Source organism: Coffea arabica, chromosome 2c, assembly GCF_036785885.1.
Source record: "Coffea arabica cultivar ET-39 chromosome 2c, Coffea Arabica ET-39 HiFi, whole genome shotgun sequence".
In the NCBI taxonomy this organism is placed as follows: Eukaryota; Viridiplantae; Streptophyta; class Magnoliopsida; order Gentianales; family Rubiaceae; genus Coffea; species Coffea arabica.
The window spans coordinates 15235896-15253190 of record NC_092312.1 but is presented as its reverse complement, the minus strand read 5'-3'; the positions used below and the strand labels follow the sequence as shown (position 1 = coordinate 15253190).

The following is a 17295-nucleotide window of genomic DNA, read 5'->3' as shown; positions in this document are numbered from 1 at the left end:
ATGTGTTTAGATATATTTACCAAAATACCCTTATTTTGATACATTTAAAGTTTTAATTTATGGAGACATCTGAGTATTTATGAAATATTGAATTATTTGTAACCATTTTTGTATCGAGTACAACTCATATAAGTTTATGTGTTGGTACAATTACTGAAATAGTGTTATAGACACATTTAATTGAAATGTGATTTTTGTTGTGCAATTAATACAAAAATATATTAACACATTGCGCAATTAACATATTACTATACCTAATCATTGGAGGATATTTCTTTGTTTGAAACAACTTATGCCTAATGCCTACTCTTAGATGATTTTTAATTGACATCTGTGGGGGACTTTTGAAAATGATAAAATTATAGAAGTATTGATAAAATGCAGTGTACAAAAGTGTGCTACAATTAGAATGTACTATTATTGATTTTGTCATATTTGATAACTATTTTTTCCAGAATGTACTATTATTTATCTAATGAAAAATCATCTCTAACCACAGGTACCAAATACCCGTGCATTCACTCCTAGTATTGCTCAAGAATGTCGTAAGTTGAATGCCACATTTTCAACCATCTTTTAACTTGGGCATTTGTTAAATGCTTTGCATTTTTTTTTTTAATAATCTAAAGATGCATTAGGAGTTTCCCATTAAATCGGTTTACATGAAAATGCTGTGCTAGCTTGGAAGGATGGTGAATTCGATTGATCGTGGAGAGAAAACTTGTGAGATTTGAGAATATGGAAGCCCAATGCAAATATAATCATGGATTCATAGGCCTTCCACCGGCCCATAGTAACCCATAAAAGGCAAGTTTTTAGGTGCGCCTACACATGGAGTGATCAAAATATTCAAGTCATGTGTACAAATTAAAAGGAAAATTTGTAAAAAGATAATTAGAACTTATTAAAAGTTTTATTTTATTTTTTGTGTAAGTTTTTCTCTTTTATGAAAAATAAGTTATTGGCAATTGTTGGAGTTTTCTAAGACCAATAAATGTGAGTGTATATTTTATTTTCTTTTTTTTCCCATGATGAAGATGGTGGTGATAAAATTTAGATTTTCAGTGGGAAGGTAAAAGAAAAAAAAATACAAAAAGGGCAAAAAAAGTTTAAACCAAACTTCTCCTCCTTTTTACATAAGATTGAGATTGATATTAAAGAGTACTAATAAGATCGGGCATGTTGATGCAATACGAGGTTTCTAACTCTCAAATAGTATTTGGACATTTAAGTGTCCACAAAATTTTAAGGGGTGCAATATTGCATCCCCTTTGGACATTAGGCAGGCACAAGTATAAGATTTGAATCCTTAATTTGCAACATTTGGACATTAGGGTAGGTGTAAGTATATGGTTTGAATCCTTAATTTGCAACCTTTGGATATTATAGTATGCATTAAGGGTGCAAACAAGTCAAATCGAGACGAGTTTTGATTTAATCGAGTCGAGTATCAACATAATTTATGAAATTCGAACTCGAGTTCGAGTTCGACAATATCAAAATATCAAGCTCGAGCTCGAGTTTAAAAAAAATTTAAAAATTTATTTTATTTTTATAAATGAATAAAATAATATTTTTTCTTAACAAGTAATAAAATATCATGAATATATATGTAATTTTACTATTAAAATAAAAAAAAATCAAGTTCGAGTCAACTCGTGAGATAACGAGTTTAATATTTTTGAATTTGAATTCGGGTTCGAGTTTGAATTCGATTTAATCAGTTCGAACTCGGTTCTCAGATTTGAACCGCTCGCAAGAGATTAGATTCGTTTACAACCCTAGTAGGCATTATGGTAGACCAAGTGCGAATGTTTGGACCCTTAACTTGCACCTAAATTTGTAAATTATGCTTTTATCTTTTTAGGAGAGTTGATTAGTCAAGGTCTATCTAAGTAATTCTTGCAAGACACAATCAATCGTATACAGTAGAAGTGACAATATGGATAAATTGTTCATAATTGGTTTTGACTTAATGGATGGTGGATGAAATTTATCCAATCTATTTAGACCCATTTAATAAATAGATCTAAATGGATTAAATAAAAACCAATTATTCATTTATAATCCATTTTAATATTTTGGTTATTTTTTTTGTTTTACCATTTCTTGTAATATGAAGATACTTTTTTATGTACTTGTAAATTTAAGGTGTATTTCGATAAGAAATAGGACAAAATACTTAGATTTTTATATTAAAAAAATCCCAGACTTATAATGGTAGCTTTATGTACCAATCAAATATATGTGCATACATACATATATATATATATATGTGTATTTATTACTCGTCAGTAGGGGTGCAAACGAGCCGAGCTCGAGCCGAGCTTTGGCTAATCGAGCCGAGCTCGAGTTAATTTTGTGAAGCTCGAACTCGAGCTTAAAAAATTAAAAAATAATTATTATTATTTTATTTTTAAAAAATAAAATAATAAATATTTATTTTTAAAAATGAATAAAATAATAATTTTTTTAATAAATAATAAAATATTAGGGATATATATGTAATTTTACTATTAAAATAAAAAATAAAAAATATATATATAATTGAGCTCGCGAGCCAACGAGCTTAATGTTTTTGAGCTCGAGCTCGAGATCGACTTAATTAGCTCGAGCTCGACTCGAACTCGATATTGACGAGCTCGAGTCGAGCTCGTATTTGAGCCGCTCGCGATCCGATCGCGAGCGGCTCGATTCGCGAAACACCCCTACTCGTCAGATATTACATTTTTCATTCCATAAAATAAGTCTACATCAATATTTTGAGAATTTACAAACTTTGTCACTACGTAATAGAGTGACACATGTTCCTTTATTTTACATTAACGATGGCCACGGATCATGTAAGAATAGTCGGTGGATGATGTTTTCTGACTAATATTAAGTCAAAAGGCACCAGCTCATGAAATTCATTTTCACAGGAAAAGTCTAATGGCTGAGTTTGTTCATGAGAAACCAACTCATCAAATTTTTTTTCACAAATGACCACATGGATTCTCAAATCTTGCAGAGATTATAAAACTAAAAGCTACCATGTGTATGTGCACAAGCACCAATAGACAAAGTTTGGAATTCATCCATAAAAATAAGAAGCCATTCACTTGTTTTACAATCAGGTTTAAAGTATGTAGACGCCTCAATTTTGATTGATGAATTAAAATTGGGAATTTTTGGGGACGAAAGAGAGCTAGGTTTTAATTTAAAAAAAGGAAGGCAAAATTGATTGAAAAATGGAAATAGAGCCCCGGGAGGGTGTCACTGTGCGAGCTTGATAGCAGAACCATCGGGAAGTGAAGAGGCAGAGGATTGAGTCTAATATCCGCTTTTAGTTATTTCTTTTTTGTTTCTTTTATTTGGTTTTTAAGTAAATTGATATATATGATTTTTGTAGATAATTCATATAAATCCATTTAATTTAATGTGTTTATTTTGGTTAATCATTTAAAATCAATACTATAAATGGATAATTTAAATTTATTTAATTATAAATTATATGAATGGATAAATGTATCTCAAAATTGCCGCCTCTAGATACAGTATGGAAAGCGTGTGAAAGGCGGAAAACAAAAGACATTCGCGAAAGTGCAAACCCCAAACAAACAAGTGATACTTCTCGTGTTGGTGCCAGGTTTGCCAATTGCCAGAGACCAAAAGCAAATCGAGCACTCGAAAAGTTGAATTTGAGAACGTAAGCTTGATGCCATGCTAACCCATCAAGGATGTACGTCCTATGCAAAAACAATTCAACTTCAGTCCCCCATGCTTCGCGTTCGCTGTAATTTCCAAGTAATAGTTGTTCGGCCATATCTAGAGTTGAAAATCGCGTACAAGTGGCTTGATTGATGACTTAAACTTGCTCAGAAAAGCTCAACCGATTGTATTAAAAAAAAAAAAAAAATCAAATTCGTCAAACTTCAAAAATGATTAAAGCATAAACAAAAGCAAATAAATAAATAAACAAAAAAAGTTTACATAATTAAAAAGAGATTGTTTGGCAACTACTAGAGTCAACCTAATAGTTAAGCGAGAGCTGCTATAATTTTTTTTATTTTAAGTTCAAAATTTGAATTATATACTTAATAGTTAAGTATAGGATGAGTACGGAAAGGGATGGAAAAATAAAAGAAAAATATTTAAGAAAAAAGAGATGGTTTGGACTTGGTATTAATCATACTATAAATACATCTATGGGCCTGTTTGGCACCCTAGTTTTTTACCAAGTTTTTTAGCTACTAGTTTTTTAACAACTTTTGCTACAGGAACCCCAAAAACTATACACAAAGTTATATACACAAAAGATGGAAAGTTTTTTACCTAAACACTTCAAAAATCTATACACAAAAAATTTCTCAAAAACTTTTCTTCCTCCCTCACCCAACCCACCACACCAGACACCGCCTCCACCATCTCTCCCGGCGCCGATCACCTATTCCGACGCCGCCGGTAACCTCAAAATTTTTTTTTAATTTTTGAGTCCCTCACCCTAAAAAATTTATTATATATATTATATATTTATAATATTATATATTTATTTAAACATATTATAAATGTTTTATTTTATTTAAAATATATTTTTACATATTTATATAAATATTATATGATATATAAATTAATATTAATATAAATATGTAATTATACATTTATATAAATATTATATATTATATATTTAATAAATATAATACATATTATATATATTACACATTTATGTATATATATTTATGTATATTTATATACAATTATATTATGTATTATGTTATTATGTATAACATAATACATTTATACATAATACTAATACATTTATACATTTATATTAATTATATTAATACATTTATACATAATATTATATATTTATAATATATTAATTTATATATTTATATAATATTCATTTATAATAATATACAATTATTACATTTGTAAGTATATTTATATTATGTATTACATATAATATAATACATTTATATATTTTTATATAACTATATAAATATATTTATTTATAAATATATTATAAATGCATAAATATATATAAATATTTAAACAATAAAAATTATAAATTATAAAAAATATTAATTATACATTTATACATAATATTAATACATTTATACATTTATATTAATTATATTAATACAGTTATACATAATCATCATATATATTTATAAATTATAATTTATATATTTATATAATATTCATTTATAGTATATACATTTATATTAATTATACATTTATAAATATATGTATATTATGTATTATATATAATATAATACATTTATATATTTTTATATAACTATATAAATATATTTATTTATAAATATTTATAAATGTATTATAAATGCATAAATACATATAAATATTTAAACAATAAAAATTATTAATTATAAACAATATTAATTATACATTTATACATAATATTAATACATTTATATATTTATATTAATTATATTAATACATTTACACATAATCATCATATACATTTATAAATTATAATTTATACATTTATATTAATTATACATGTATACATTTATAAATATATGTATATTACGTATTATATATAATATAATACATTTATATATTTTTATATAAATATATAAATATATTTATTTCTAAATATTTATAAATGTATTATAAATGCATAAATGTTTAAAGATATAAAAATTATAAATTATAAAATACTCAAAAATATGTTTTAAAAATACCTCTAAAAATAATCCAAAAACGTCTACAGTAACATTTCAAAAACTTCTACAAAAAAAAAGTTTTTCACTTTACAAAAACTTCTACAAAATTTTTTCAAAAACTTCTACAGTGCATTACAGTAAAGTTTTAGACAAACTCCCAGAAAACTCAGGTTCCAAACAGGCCCTATATTTGTACAATAATAAAGGGAAAGAGGAATGACAATTGAGATAACATTTTGTATAATTTTTTGAACTTTCAATTTTGTCTTTAAAAAGAATTTAATTTTTATTCTGACCGCCTAATCACATTTGTTAATATAATCTCCCGTAACACTCTTGAATATTGTAACTACCAAATTAACTATAACTATATTAAAGAAAAATTACTAATAAATTGTAATTTTTTATAAAGAATTTATATAAAAATTAATTTTAATAATTATTTTTAAATTGCTCACACATTGGATGTGCTCTTTGTATAATTTTTTTGGACCAATACAGTAAAAGATTTTTGGACGATCGAGCGACCACCGCCTCTCTGTTCTTATGATGACGCTCAATATTAGCACGGTCAAGTTACTAATTTAGAAAAAAAAAAAAAGAAAAGAAAAACACAAAAATCAAAGCATCTAGTACTTATTTAGATTGAGAAAATCACAAACACAAATCACAATTAGGGTTTTGTATGCTACTCGTGTCTATATTTCTACTCTCCATCTGTGATCCTAACTTTACATATGATTCCATCTGCCCTTTTATATTACTTCTTCTATTAGTTCAATTTCATTCTTTTCTTTACGACCAAAAACACCCTTCCCTATCTGGTTTTAATACGACCCGTCGTCGCGTGTGGATTGTCCATTATTCACATTTAATTGATATACATAAGAAATTTGCTTGAAATTAGGGTTTGTAATTTGGGGTCTTTGCAGCTGAATCGCTAAAGATTCAAGCTTTTGTTTCAATTGAATTGGAATTTAGGAAGATTTAGTGTTTCTTATTGGGAGATGATAATAATTTGGGGATCAGAGGTGCCTTTGATCGCCGATTAATCGGCGAGCGGATTCGCGGTTTTGAGGGGTTTGGGCTTTTGTATGGAAACTCGTAGCCGGAAGCGGGTGGAGGCCACCTCATCAGCGCCTTCTTCTTCTTCTTCATCTGGTCCCACAACCCGTGCCACCAAGCGTGCTCGTCTCTCCGCCGCAGCTGCTGCCCCCACCGCCACCACAACTGCCACTGCTGCCGCTAATTCTTCTTCGATCTCCACTCGTTCACGTGTAGTAACTAGGTCAAAAGACTCGCTCGCTTCCTCGACACCCATGGACTCTACTAACGAGTCCTCTGGTTCTGGTACCCGCAGCCGTCGTGGCAAAAACCCTAGTCATGCCTCCGATAAGGATAATTCCGATAAAGGCAAAGAGAAAGAGCATGAGGTTAGGGTTCGAGAAAGGGAAAGGGAGAGGGAGAGGGATAGAGATGCTGAGAGGAGCCTTGGATTGAATATTGATTCTGGTGGCTGTGACGATGATGATAATGACAGCGAGGGCGGTGTGGGAATTTTGCATCAGAATTTAACTTCGGCCAGCAGTGCACTTCAAGGCCTGCTCCGGAAGCTCGGTGCTGGATTGGATGATTTGCTCCCCAGCTCGGCAATGGGGTCTGGTTCTGCTTCACACCAGAGTGGGCGCCTTAAGAAGATTCTATCTGGTTTGAGGTCTGATGGCGAGGAGGGAAAGCAAGTTGAAGCGTTAACGCAGCTGTGCGAGATGCTTTCAATCGGGACTGAGGAGTCGCTCAGCACATTCTCCGTGGACTCTTTTGTTCCTGTGCTTGTTGGTTTGCTCAACCGCGAGAGTAACATTGACATTATGCTACTTGCAGCCAGGGCACTAACTCACTTGGTTGATGTGCTGCCTTCTTCTTGTGCTGCGGTGGTGCATTATGGTGCAGTTTCCTGTTTTGTTGCTCGATTGCTCACAATTGAATACGTGGACTTGGCTGAACAGGTGAATCTTTATGACCTTGTATACGAGTGAACTGTTGAATGAGTGGTACATGCTCTTTCATGAACCGTGAATTGAGTTGTAACTTATAATCTGATGCTAAAATTTTCGTAATTGTGTCATAATTTTCTGGCAATTTGTTGATTTTCAAAATGATGACCTTTGTGGATTCTTTTGACGGGAACAGTCGTTGCAAGCATTGAAGAAGATATCTCAGGAACACCCAACTGCTTGCTTGCGTGCAGGAGCGTTGATGGCGGTGCTTTCCTACCTTGACTTCTTCTCAACAGGGGTCCAGGTACCATTTGTTAAAAACCTGTATATTTTGTTCAGAAAATCTCGATTTGATCATTTATTAACAAGTGCCAGATAGTAATTTTCCTGTATCGGGGTTGATTGCATAATTTTTCATGTATATCTTTCAGCGTGTGGCATTGTCTACTGCTGCAAACATGTGTAAGAAACTCCCCTCAGATGCTGCTGACTTTGTGATGGAAGCTGTTCCTCTGCTGACAAACCTGCTTCAATATCACGATGCAAAGGTTAAACAAATATTTGTCAAAATACCATTACCTCAGTTTTGTAGTCACTTTCCATGTTCACCACATTTATCTGTTCTGAATCTTATTTTTGCATTTCCCCCTACCTCTTTCTCTATAGGTTTTGGAGCATGCTTCTATTTGCTTGACTAGGATTGCAGAGTCTTTTGCCACCTCCCCTGAAAAGCTGGATGAACTCTGTAATCATGGACTGGTTACACAGGCTGCCTCCCTCATTTCAACCAGTAATTCTGGAGGTGGTCAGGCATCTCTTAGCTCTTCTACATACACGGTAACTTTGTTAGAGCTTTGAGTTTAATGCACTTATTGGATTTGATGCTGGGTTATAACCTGATAAGACTTGCAGGGTTTGATCCGACTTCTTTCAACATGTGCAAGTGGCTCTCATCTTGGAGCGAAAACCTTATTGCTCCTTGGCATCAGTGGGATTCTCAAGGACATTCTATCTGGTTCTGGCCTTGTTGCTGGCATGTCTGTTTCACCTGCATTAAATAGGCCAGCTGAACAGGTAGCATTTTTTCTCTGTAATCCTATTTTCCAGATAGATAACCTGATCTAGCAATTCGTGTCCTGTTATTTTTCAGAAGTCCAAGTGGCTCTGATCTAGCTTCTCTTTATTGCTATTGCTAATCTAGGATCATTCGGTAGTAGGATCCTTCATTGATTTTTACAATTTAACAAAAATGTTGGATTCAATTGCATTCTGAAAATTTAAACAAGCTTTGAAGTACAGTTTATCATCTTCTTGGCTGTCTAAAATCTGTTTAGTGGTTCAGGTTCAGAGTCCTCTTTAATTTGTGTCCTGATGTTTGTCAATAAAATTGATGTTTATCAGCATTGAATTTGGATAGATAAATTTGGGAAGTTCTTCAAAAATGATGTGGCCTATAGTTGATCAGTTCCTGTAATTGCAAAATTCATAGGCTTCTGGTTGCATAATTGGGTGGTTTATAAGTGCTTATGTCTTGCTAATTTTGGAAATTTTAATGCCCTTATGGCACTAAGATATGTAATCATCTACCCTGTCTTCATGGAGATGATCTTTTACCTGTAGTAGTTCATCTTAATAATGCATTTTGGCCTAAATTTCTGTCGTGAGTTTCTTTGCATATAGATTTAAGTTCCTTCTTGTTTCAAATCATCAGATTTTTGAGATCGTCAGCTTGGCAAATGAGCTTCTTCCTTCTCTTCCTCAAGGAACCATTTCTCTCCCAGCAAGTACTAATTTGTTCATGAAAGGTTCCTATACAAAGAAGTCACCTGGTAGCAGTTCCAATAAGCAGGAAGATTCAAATGGAAATTCTCTAGAAGTTTCAGCTAGAGAGAAATTGTTCATTGATCAGCCTGAACTCCTGCAACAATTTGGAATAGATCTCGTTCCTGTTCTTATCCAGGTTAATCTTTGGTAATTACTCGTTTATATATTTTCCATTGTTGATATTTCAAGTGAAACATTATCCATATCGTGCAATGCAGATATATGGTTCAAGTGTAAATGGTCCTGTTCGTCATAAATGCCTCTCAGTCATTGGAAAACTTATGTACTTCAGCACAGCTGATATGATTCAATCTTTATTAAGTGTAACAAATATATCCAGGTACAAGCTGTGTGCTGGCCCCACTGTGGCATTTCTAATTCTTACTTATTGTAGTACAATGCCTAAATATCTTTGTTCTCTTTATTTTTTTTTCGGTTTACCTAGCTTCTTGGCTGGGGTATTAGCTTGGAAGGATCCTCAGGTGTTGGTCCCTGCTCTTCAAATAGCAGAAATTTTAATGGAAAAGCTTCCAGGGACTTTTTCTAAGATGTTTATTAGAGAAGGTGTTGTACATGCTATAGATACCCTGATATTAGCTGGTTCTCAAAGTAATGCTCCCCAGCAACAAACCTCCAACGAAAAGGATAACGATTCCATACCTGGATCATCGTCTCGCTTGAGGCGTAACCGACGACGTGGCAATAATTCAAATGCTGATGTGAACCATTCTGACGATTCTAAAAATCCAGTTTCTAGTTTTGGTTCTCCTCCAAATTCCATTGAACTTTCATCAGTGAATTCTAGTCTTCGTGTGACTGTCAGTGCATGCGCAAAAGCTTTCAAGGAAAAATATTTCCCATCAAATCCGGAGGCCACTGAAGCTGGGATTACAGATGACCTTTTGCATTTGAAGAATCTGTGTGTTAAACTAAATGCTGGCATTGACGAACAGAAGTCGAAAGCCAAGGGAAAATCTAAATCTTCTGGTTCTCGTCTTCCTGATGTTTCAGCTAGCAGAGAGGAGAATTTAGTTGGAGTGATATCGGAGATTTTGGGGGAGCTCAGCAAAGGGGATGGTGTGTCAACTTTTGAGTTCATAGGCAGTGGGGTTATTGCAGCTTTGCTGAATTACTTCACATGTGGATATTTCTCCAAGGATGGAATTTCAGAAGCTAAGTTTCCTAAGCTTCGGCAACAAGCTGTCAAAAGGTACAAATCTTTTGTGTCAGTTGCTCTTCCATCAAATGTTGGTGAAGGTAGTGGAGATCCTATGAGTGTGTTGATTCAAAAGCTTCAAAATGCTCTATCATCATTGGAACGCTTTCCTGTTGTTCTGAGTCATACGTCTAGATCCTCCAGTGGGAATTCACGGCCTTCTTCTGGTTTAAGTGCTTTATCACAACCCTTTAAGCTGCGGCTCTGTAGAGCCCAGGGAGAAAAATCCCTTCGTGACTATTCATCAAATGTTGTTCTGATTGATCCATTAGCAAGTTTAGCAGCTGTAGAAGACTTCCTATGGCCACGGGTCCAACGAAGTGACTCTGGTCAGAAGCCTTCAGTTTCAGCAGGGAACTCCGACTCTGGGACAGCGATTGCAGGCACAGCTGTTTCATCGCCATCTACTTCCACACCTGCTTCAACCACTCGCCGCCATTCTACGCGGTCCAGATCATCCATTAATATAGGTGATGCAAATAAAAAGGAACCTGCTCAAGAAAAAAGTGCTAGCTCATCAAAGGGAAAGGGGAAAGCAGTTCTAAAGTCAGCTTCAGAGGAAGGGAGAGGACCTCAAACTAGAAATGCTGCTCGTAGAAGAGCAGCTGTGGATAAAGATGCTCAAATGAAGCCTGTGACTGGGGATACTAGTTCTGAGGTATGCTATTTTCTTACATACTGATTATGTCTCTTACTATTTTTTCTTGTGTGACAAATGTTGTTATATTTCTTTATGCTAATTACTGCTGCTGCTTGAATTGAAGATGAATTTTTGTGGTTAGTTCGTCTGCCAAATATTGTTTTTGGCGGATGAAACCTTGCACAGTTAATATAGTTCGAATGAATTAGAGTAGTGTAAACCTGCTCGAAACACAAGATAATTACAAGAAGTTTGTCAAATCTCAATAATAGCCTAAGGCTTGATTGGTAGTATTCTTCATTATCCACGGGGAGGATGAGAGTGCAGTTGCTGAAGGATTGAAGAGAATGTACAGTGCAATGCAAAGCCTGGGACTTTTGCCTTCAACAAAGGTAGAGAAACCCTTATCAGCTTATTAGGAGACCAGCTATATATGTTCCTGAACGTTGGGTAACCACATTTTAATGAATTTCTGTAGTGGGATATTAGGTAAACAAGATGAGAACGAAGAAGATATTTAATAATGTATTGTTCCATATCCAGTGCAGTTATATAGTTCTGTAGGAGAGCTCTGATTTAGATGTTCTTAAGACAACAAAGAATGTAGATGGAAGCGGAACATGAACAATGTTTCTAGTGGGATTAGAGAGAAGGGAAATGAAGAAGTTGACTATGGGAGTTTAAGTAAATCTTTTTATGTTGATAACCTAACTCGAAATTGAAATGGTGTGGTATTATAAATTCACTAGGCTCTCAATTGCAAGGAATTTAGAAAGAGGATTGACATTTCTGAGCTGCAGTGCATTGTTTTATATTTGTTGCCCGAGCTTTGCGTACATCTTCTAAGGCTATTAAATAGTACTGGCTGGTAAATGGCAATTTTTTCCCAATAGAATGTGTGTCTACCTTTTTTGAGGTCACGGATTGGCTAAATTTAATTTTGACATTTTGGGGTGTGCTCATCTGTCATGTTGTTTTGCAGGATGATGAGTTGGATATTTCTCCTGTTGAAATTGATGATGCTTTGGTGATTGAAGATGATGATATCTCAGATGATGATGAAGATGATCGTGAAGATGTAAATTTCTACTATCTATTTTGTTCTGCTGAAAGTTTTGTTGCAGTTTGCACAAATAACTAGCTTCCACAAAGGCGTACTAGGATCTCTCGTAGATATAGTTGGATTGCTAATATAATTTAAGATTTAATGGTGCGAGTGTTCTTAGAGTATTTAACTAATTAATGATATAATCTATAAAGATGAGTTTTGTTAAACTGATGGTAACGTAATTACTGACAGAAAGTTTGGAAGCCAAAGACTATTTGCGCAGCAGTTGATGTTCAGGGATGTCTGTGGATGAACTATATATCATGTTTGTGATAGTGGGAGCATCAGCTCGCTGCTGTTTTCTTTTAGCTGGTTAACAGTTTCATGTTTCTTGTACTGAATATCTTGTTTATTTTTTCAGGTACTTAGAGATGAGTCCATTCCCATGTGTATGCCAGACAAGGTTCATGATGTTAAGTTGGGTGACCCTACCGAGGATGCCACTGATGCTCCCGTTTCAGGCGACAGTCAGATCAATCCAGTGGGCGGCTCCAGCAGCAGAGGCCCTTCAGTGGGAGTGGCTGATTCTGCTGATCTCAGGAGTGGGAGTTCTTTCGGTTCAAGGGGTGCAATGTCATTTGCTGCTGTTGCGATGGCTGGACTTGCAGCTGGTAGTGGGAGAGGCATGCGGGGAGGCAGAGATCGCCATGGACGTCTATTATTTGGTTCTAGTGACCCTCCAAGGTTGATGTTTTCTGCAGCTGGGAAGCAGCTTACTAGACACTTGACCATTTACCAGGCAATCCAAAGGCAGCTTGTCCTCGAAGATGATGATGATGAGAGATATGCTGGCAGTGATTTTCTTTCGAGTGATGGAAGCAGGCTTTGGAGTGATATTTACACTATCACATACCAGAGAGCAGAGAGTCAATCTGATAATGCTTCACTTGGGACTCCAATCTCAACAAATCTGTCAAAATCTACGAAAGCTAGTTCTTCAGCTACTGTTAGCTCTGAGTCCGCATCCCATCAAGGATCACTTTTAGATAGCATATTGCAGGGGGAACTTCCGTGTGATCTGGAAAAAAATAACCCTACTTATGAAATATTGGCTCTATTACGTGTACTTGAGGGGTTGAATCAGCTTGCACCACGTTTACGTATTCAGACTGTAATTGATGACTTTTCTGAGGGAAAAATTGCAACTCTAGATGCTCTTAGTGCCACTGGTGTCAAAGTTCCATCTGAGGAATTCATCAATAGCAAACTCACTCCTAAATTGGCAAGGCAGATTCAGGATGCACTTGCACTTTGCAGTGGGTCCCTTCCATCCTGGTGTTACCAGTTGACAAAAGCTTGTCCATTTTTGTTCCCGTTTGAGACTCGGCGCCAATATTTCTATTCAACTGCTTTTGGATTGTCACGTGCATTGTATCGGCTTCAGCAGCAACAGGGTGCAGATGGACATGGTTCCACAAATGAGAGGGAGGTGAGGGTTGGGCGATTACAGCGCCAAAAAGTACGTGTTTCGCGGAACCGGATTTTGGATTCTGCTGTGAAAGTCATGGAAATGTACTCCAGCCAAAAAGCTGTCCTTGAAGTTGAATATTTTGGAGAGGTTGGGACTGGGTTAGGGCCTACTCTGGAGTTCTACACACTGCTGAGTCATGACTTACAACAAGTTAAATTGGGGATGTGGAGGTCAAGTGCTTCGTCAGACGAACCTGTGATGGAAGTTGATGGGGGTACAGATGGGAAGACAAATGCGAGTTTAGATTCATTGCATGGTGAGAGAGATCTTATACTTGCACCTCTTGGATTGTTTCCGCGTCCTTGGCCCCCAAATGCTGATACCTCAGATGGTAGTCATTTTTCTAAAGTGGTCGATTACTTTCGGTTACTTGGGCGTGTGATGGCTAAAGCCCTTCAAGATGGGCGACTCATGGACCTACCACTGTCAACTTCCTTTTATAAACTTGTACTTGGTCAGGTAGGATGCTGTTCATTTTTTGTTTGGATAGGTATTGCATTCTAAGTCAGTCAACCTGCTACATGAAGATTGTTAGCCATTTTTTATATCTCAACATGCAAATGTTGATGCAGGAGCTTGATTTGCACGATGTTCTTTCTTTTGATGCTGCCTTGGGTAAGACATTGCAAGAATTGCAGGCGCTGGTTTGCAGGAAACAGTATTTGGAGTCAATTGCAGGTCATATTCATGATAAAGTTGATGATTTACTTTTCCGAGGGGCTCCAGTTGAGGATCTCTGTTTAGATTTTACACTTCCTGGGTATCCTGAATATGTCTTGAAACCAGGCGATGAGGATGTAAGTTGTGTTTAATTGGGATGTTTTGGTGTATTTAGCATTATCATCTTGTTCCTTACTCTGGTTTTATTTATCATATCAGGTGGATATCAACAATTTGGATGACTATGTATCTCTGGTGGTTGATGCTATTGTCAGGACTGGGATTAGGAGGCAAATGGAAGCATTTAGATATGGCTTTAATCAGGTCCTCCTCTATTCAGTCATTTTGTTTCTTTAATGGGAACTTTTTGTGGTCTGACTAGTTGTTGACATGTAATTGTATATGGTTGCGTTTGTGGATTAATGTGTCGAATAGTCTATTCTTTTACTTCTTTGGTTTCCTATAATATCCTTCGTAAGTGACATTTTCTCATTTATAGCACGTGCCTTGCTTGAGTGTGGCTCTTTATTCTCATTTAGCTGATAATAGCTATTTTTTCCAATCCGGGCTTTATGATTGTCAGGTCTTTGATATCTCAACTTTGCAAATATTCTCTCCAAATGAGTTGGACTATCTGCTTTGTGGTCGTAGGGAGCTATGGAAGGTCCTCTCTCCCTTCCTCCCTCCCTCTCTCTCTCTCTCTCTCTCTCAAATTTGATCATGGCTATACTGCAAAAAGTCCTGCTATTGTCAATGTACGTTTTCTGCTTTTACCAATCCCCCACTTCCTATAAGTGTTAAAGATGATTGAAATGGCACCCTCTCTCTCCCACTCCAGCTTCCCCCTCTTTCTGCTTCTCATGACTCATCTCGTCTTAATTGTTGCCCTAGTTACTGGAGATTATGGGAGAATTCAACCCTGAGCAGCAAAGGGCCTTCTGCCAGTTTGTGACTGGTGCACCTCGACTTCCTCCTGGAGGTTTGGCGGTGTTGAATCCTAAGTTGACAATTGTGCGCAAGGTATGAAGCATTGGTGTAGATACTCCTGGGCCTATATATTTTTCTTATTTAAGTGCATTCTCACTAGTCATTTTGGTTTTTTGCAACAGCATTCTTCGAGTGCGGGTAACACGACAAACAGCAGTATTGGGCCATCCGAATCTGCAGATGATGACTTGCCTAGTGTAATGACATGTGCAAATTACTTGAAGCTTCCTCCCTATTCCACAAAGGTAGGAGTCCTCAACCTTTTCTTTTTAGAACTTTTTGCTGTTGAGGCCTATTTGAGACGATATTCAAGCTTGCTGGTTGAGGAAAGTATGATGCAACTGGAGAATTTCTAATGTCGTTCTTCTCCTCCCACAAAAGGAGATTGAAATACAAAGTCTCTCCACCTTCTTTCTTCGGTTATTATGTTATACTGCTTTTTTGCTTATTCATTTATTTGTTGAAACAGGAAATCATGTACAAGAAACTACTTTATGCAATCAGTGAAGGACAGGGATCTTTTGATTTGTCTTGAGGCTTCAAATTAACTGAGTTTGTACAGTAAAGTTCAAATCCTTTTTGGGGTATAAAAGCAATTTTGGTTGTTGGAGGTAATTAATTTGCTGCTGCTCAATAAAGGCTTCTTCCTACTTACTGCTGCTCTAAACTGATCGATTCTTGAGGTCAGCCTTTACTGAAAAGCAGAGGTGTCCAGTTGAGGGAGAAGCATATTAAATTAGGGACAACAGGTATTGCGGTTCACTTGATAATTGCCGAATCATTTTCATGTATTAAGCGCCTTTTTTGATTCTCTATTTGATAATTAGGACATCGGTAGCTTCTGTTTATTGTTCACGGAATGGTGTTTCCTTATTTTCACATTGGTCAAGTTTTCCTATTCTGATAATCTTTTGTAGTTTTTCAATAAACCATGATCTGGGTTTCAGTATGGGTCTAATTTAGAGCATTTGTCAGGTTGATAAATTACGGCATGGTGCAGAGAAGGCTTTGCAACAACCAAGGGATATGTGCTGCTAGTGCTTGTAAATAAGTAGAAATTTATTCTTTCATTTTCATTTTGACTTGAAGGTTAGATGGAGATATATGTATTGCAAAGCATGTGGCTAGCCTCTTTCCTTTTGTCTTTTAAATTTGAAACGCATTGTTGATGTGAGTTTTATATTCTTTTCTAGCAATAAACAGAATGTTGCGCCTAAAAATATTGCGACTAGGATAACATCTGCATCTCATGGTCATGACATGGCTGAGACAACGAGTACACCTGCAAAACAAAGTCTCGTCATGCTATTGGTAGAGTTGGGTGGATGATACTTTTCAGCGAGTCTTTTAACTCAAGGATTTCTGGAAATGCTTGGTTACAACTACCTGGAAACGCTACCGTCTGTTTTTGAAGTAAATATAATTTGGGGAGTCGTGGGAGTACGTACAGACTTCTCTGGGCTCTGCGTTGCCGTGGAATATTCGTTCAAAGGTAAAAATGAAAGGGTAAAGTTCACTGTAGTTTTTGGGTTGTGATAGATTACTGTCTGGCTGGGGACTATACCCGGGGGGGGGGGGGGGTGAAATGGGTTCAGTAGTATTAAGAGCTCAACAGAAATGCTTGTCAATCGAGACAGGTGCCCCTGATTTCATCTGCGTAATTTCCAGTGTGTGTTCGTCTGCACAGCATCTGATATATTTCTCCCGCTCATGTCCTCTT

General features: G+C 35.7%; 1 pseudogene across 1 annotated transcript; it reads left to right on the top strand.

Annotated features, from left to right (window-relative positions):
• The first annotated feature begins 6337 nt into the window (after window positions 1-6337).
• On the top strand, window positions 6338-16795 carry LOC113726250 (E3 ubiquitin-protein ligase UPL3-like; annotated as a pseudogene). Its single transcript, XR_011839032.1, has 17 exons — window positions 6338-7678; window positions 7863-7973; window positions 8101-8217; window positions 8336-8506; window positions 8582-8743; window positions 9381-9629; window positions 9712-9833; window positions 9939-11367; window positions 12332-12427; window positions 12819-14387; window positions 14501-14725; window positions 14808-14912; window positions 15172-15343; window positions 15480-15608; window positions 15698-15820; window positions 16045-16324; window positions 16551-16795. The product of XR_011839032.1 is annotated as an E3 ubiquitin-protein ligase UPL3-like (transcript).
• The last annotated feature ends 500 nt before the right edge of the window (window positions 16796-17295 follow it).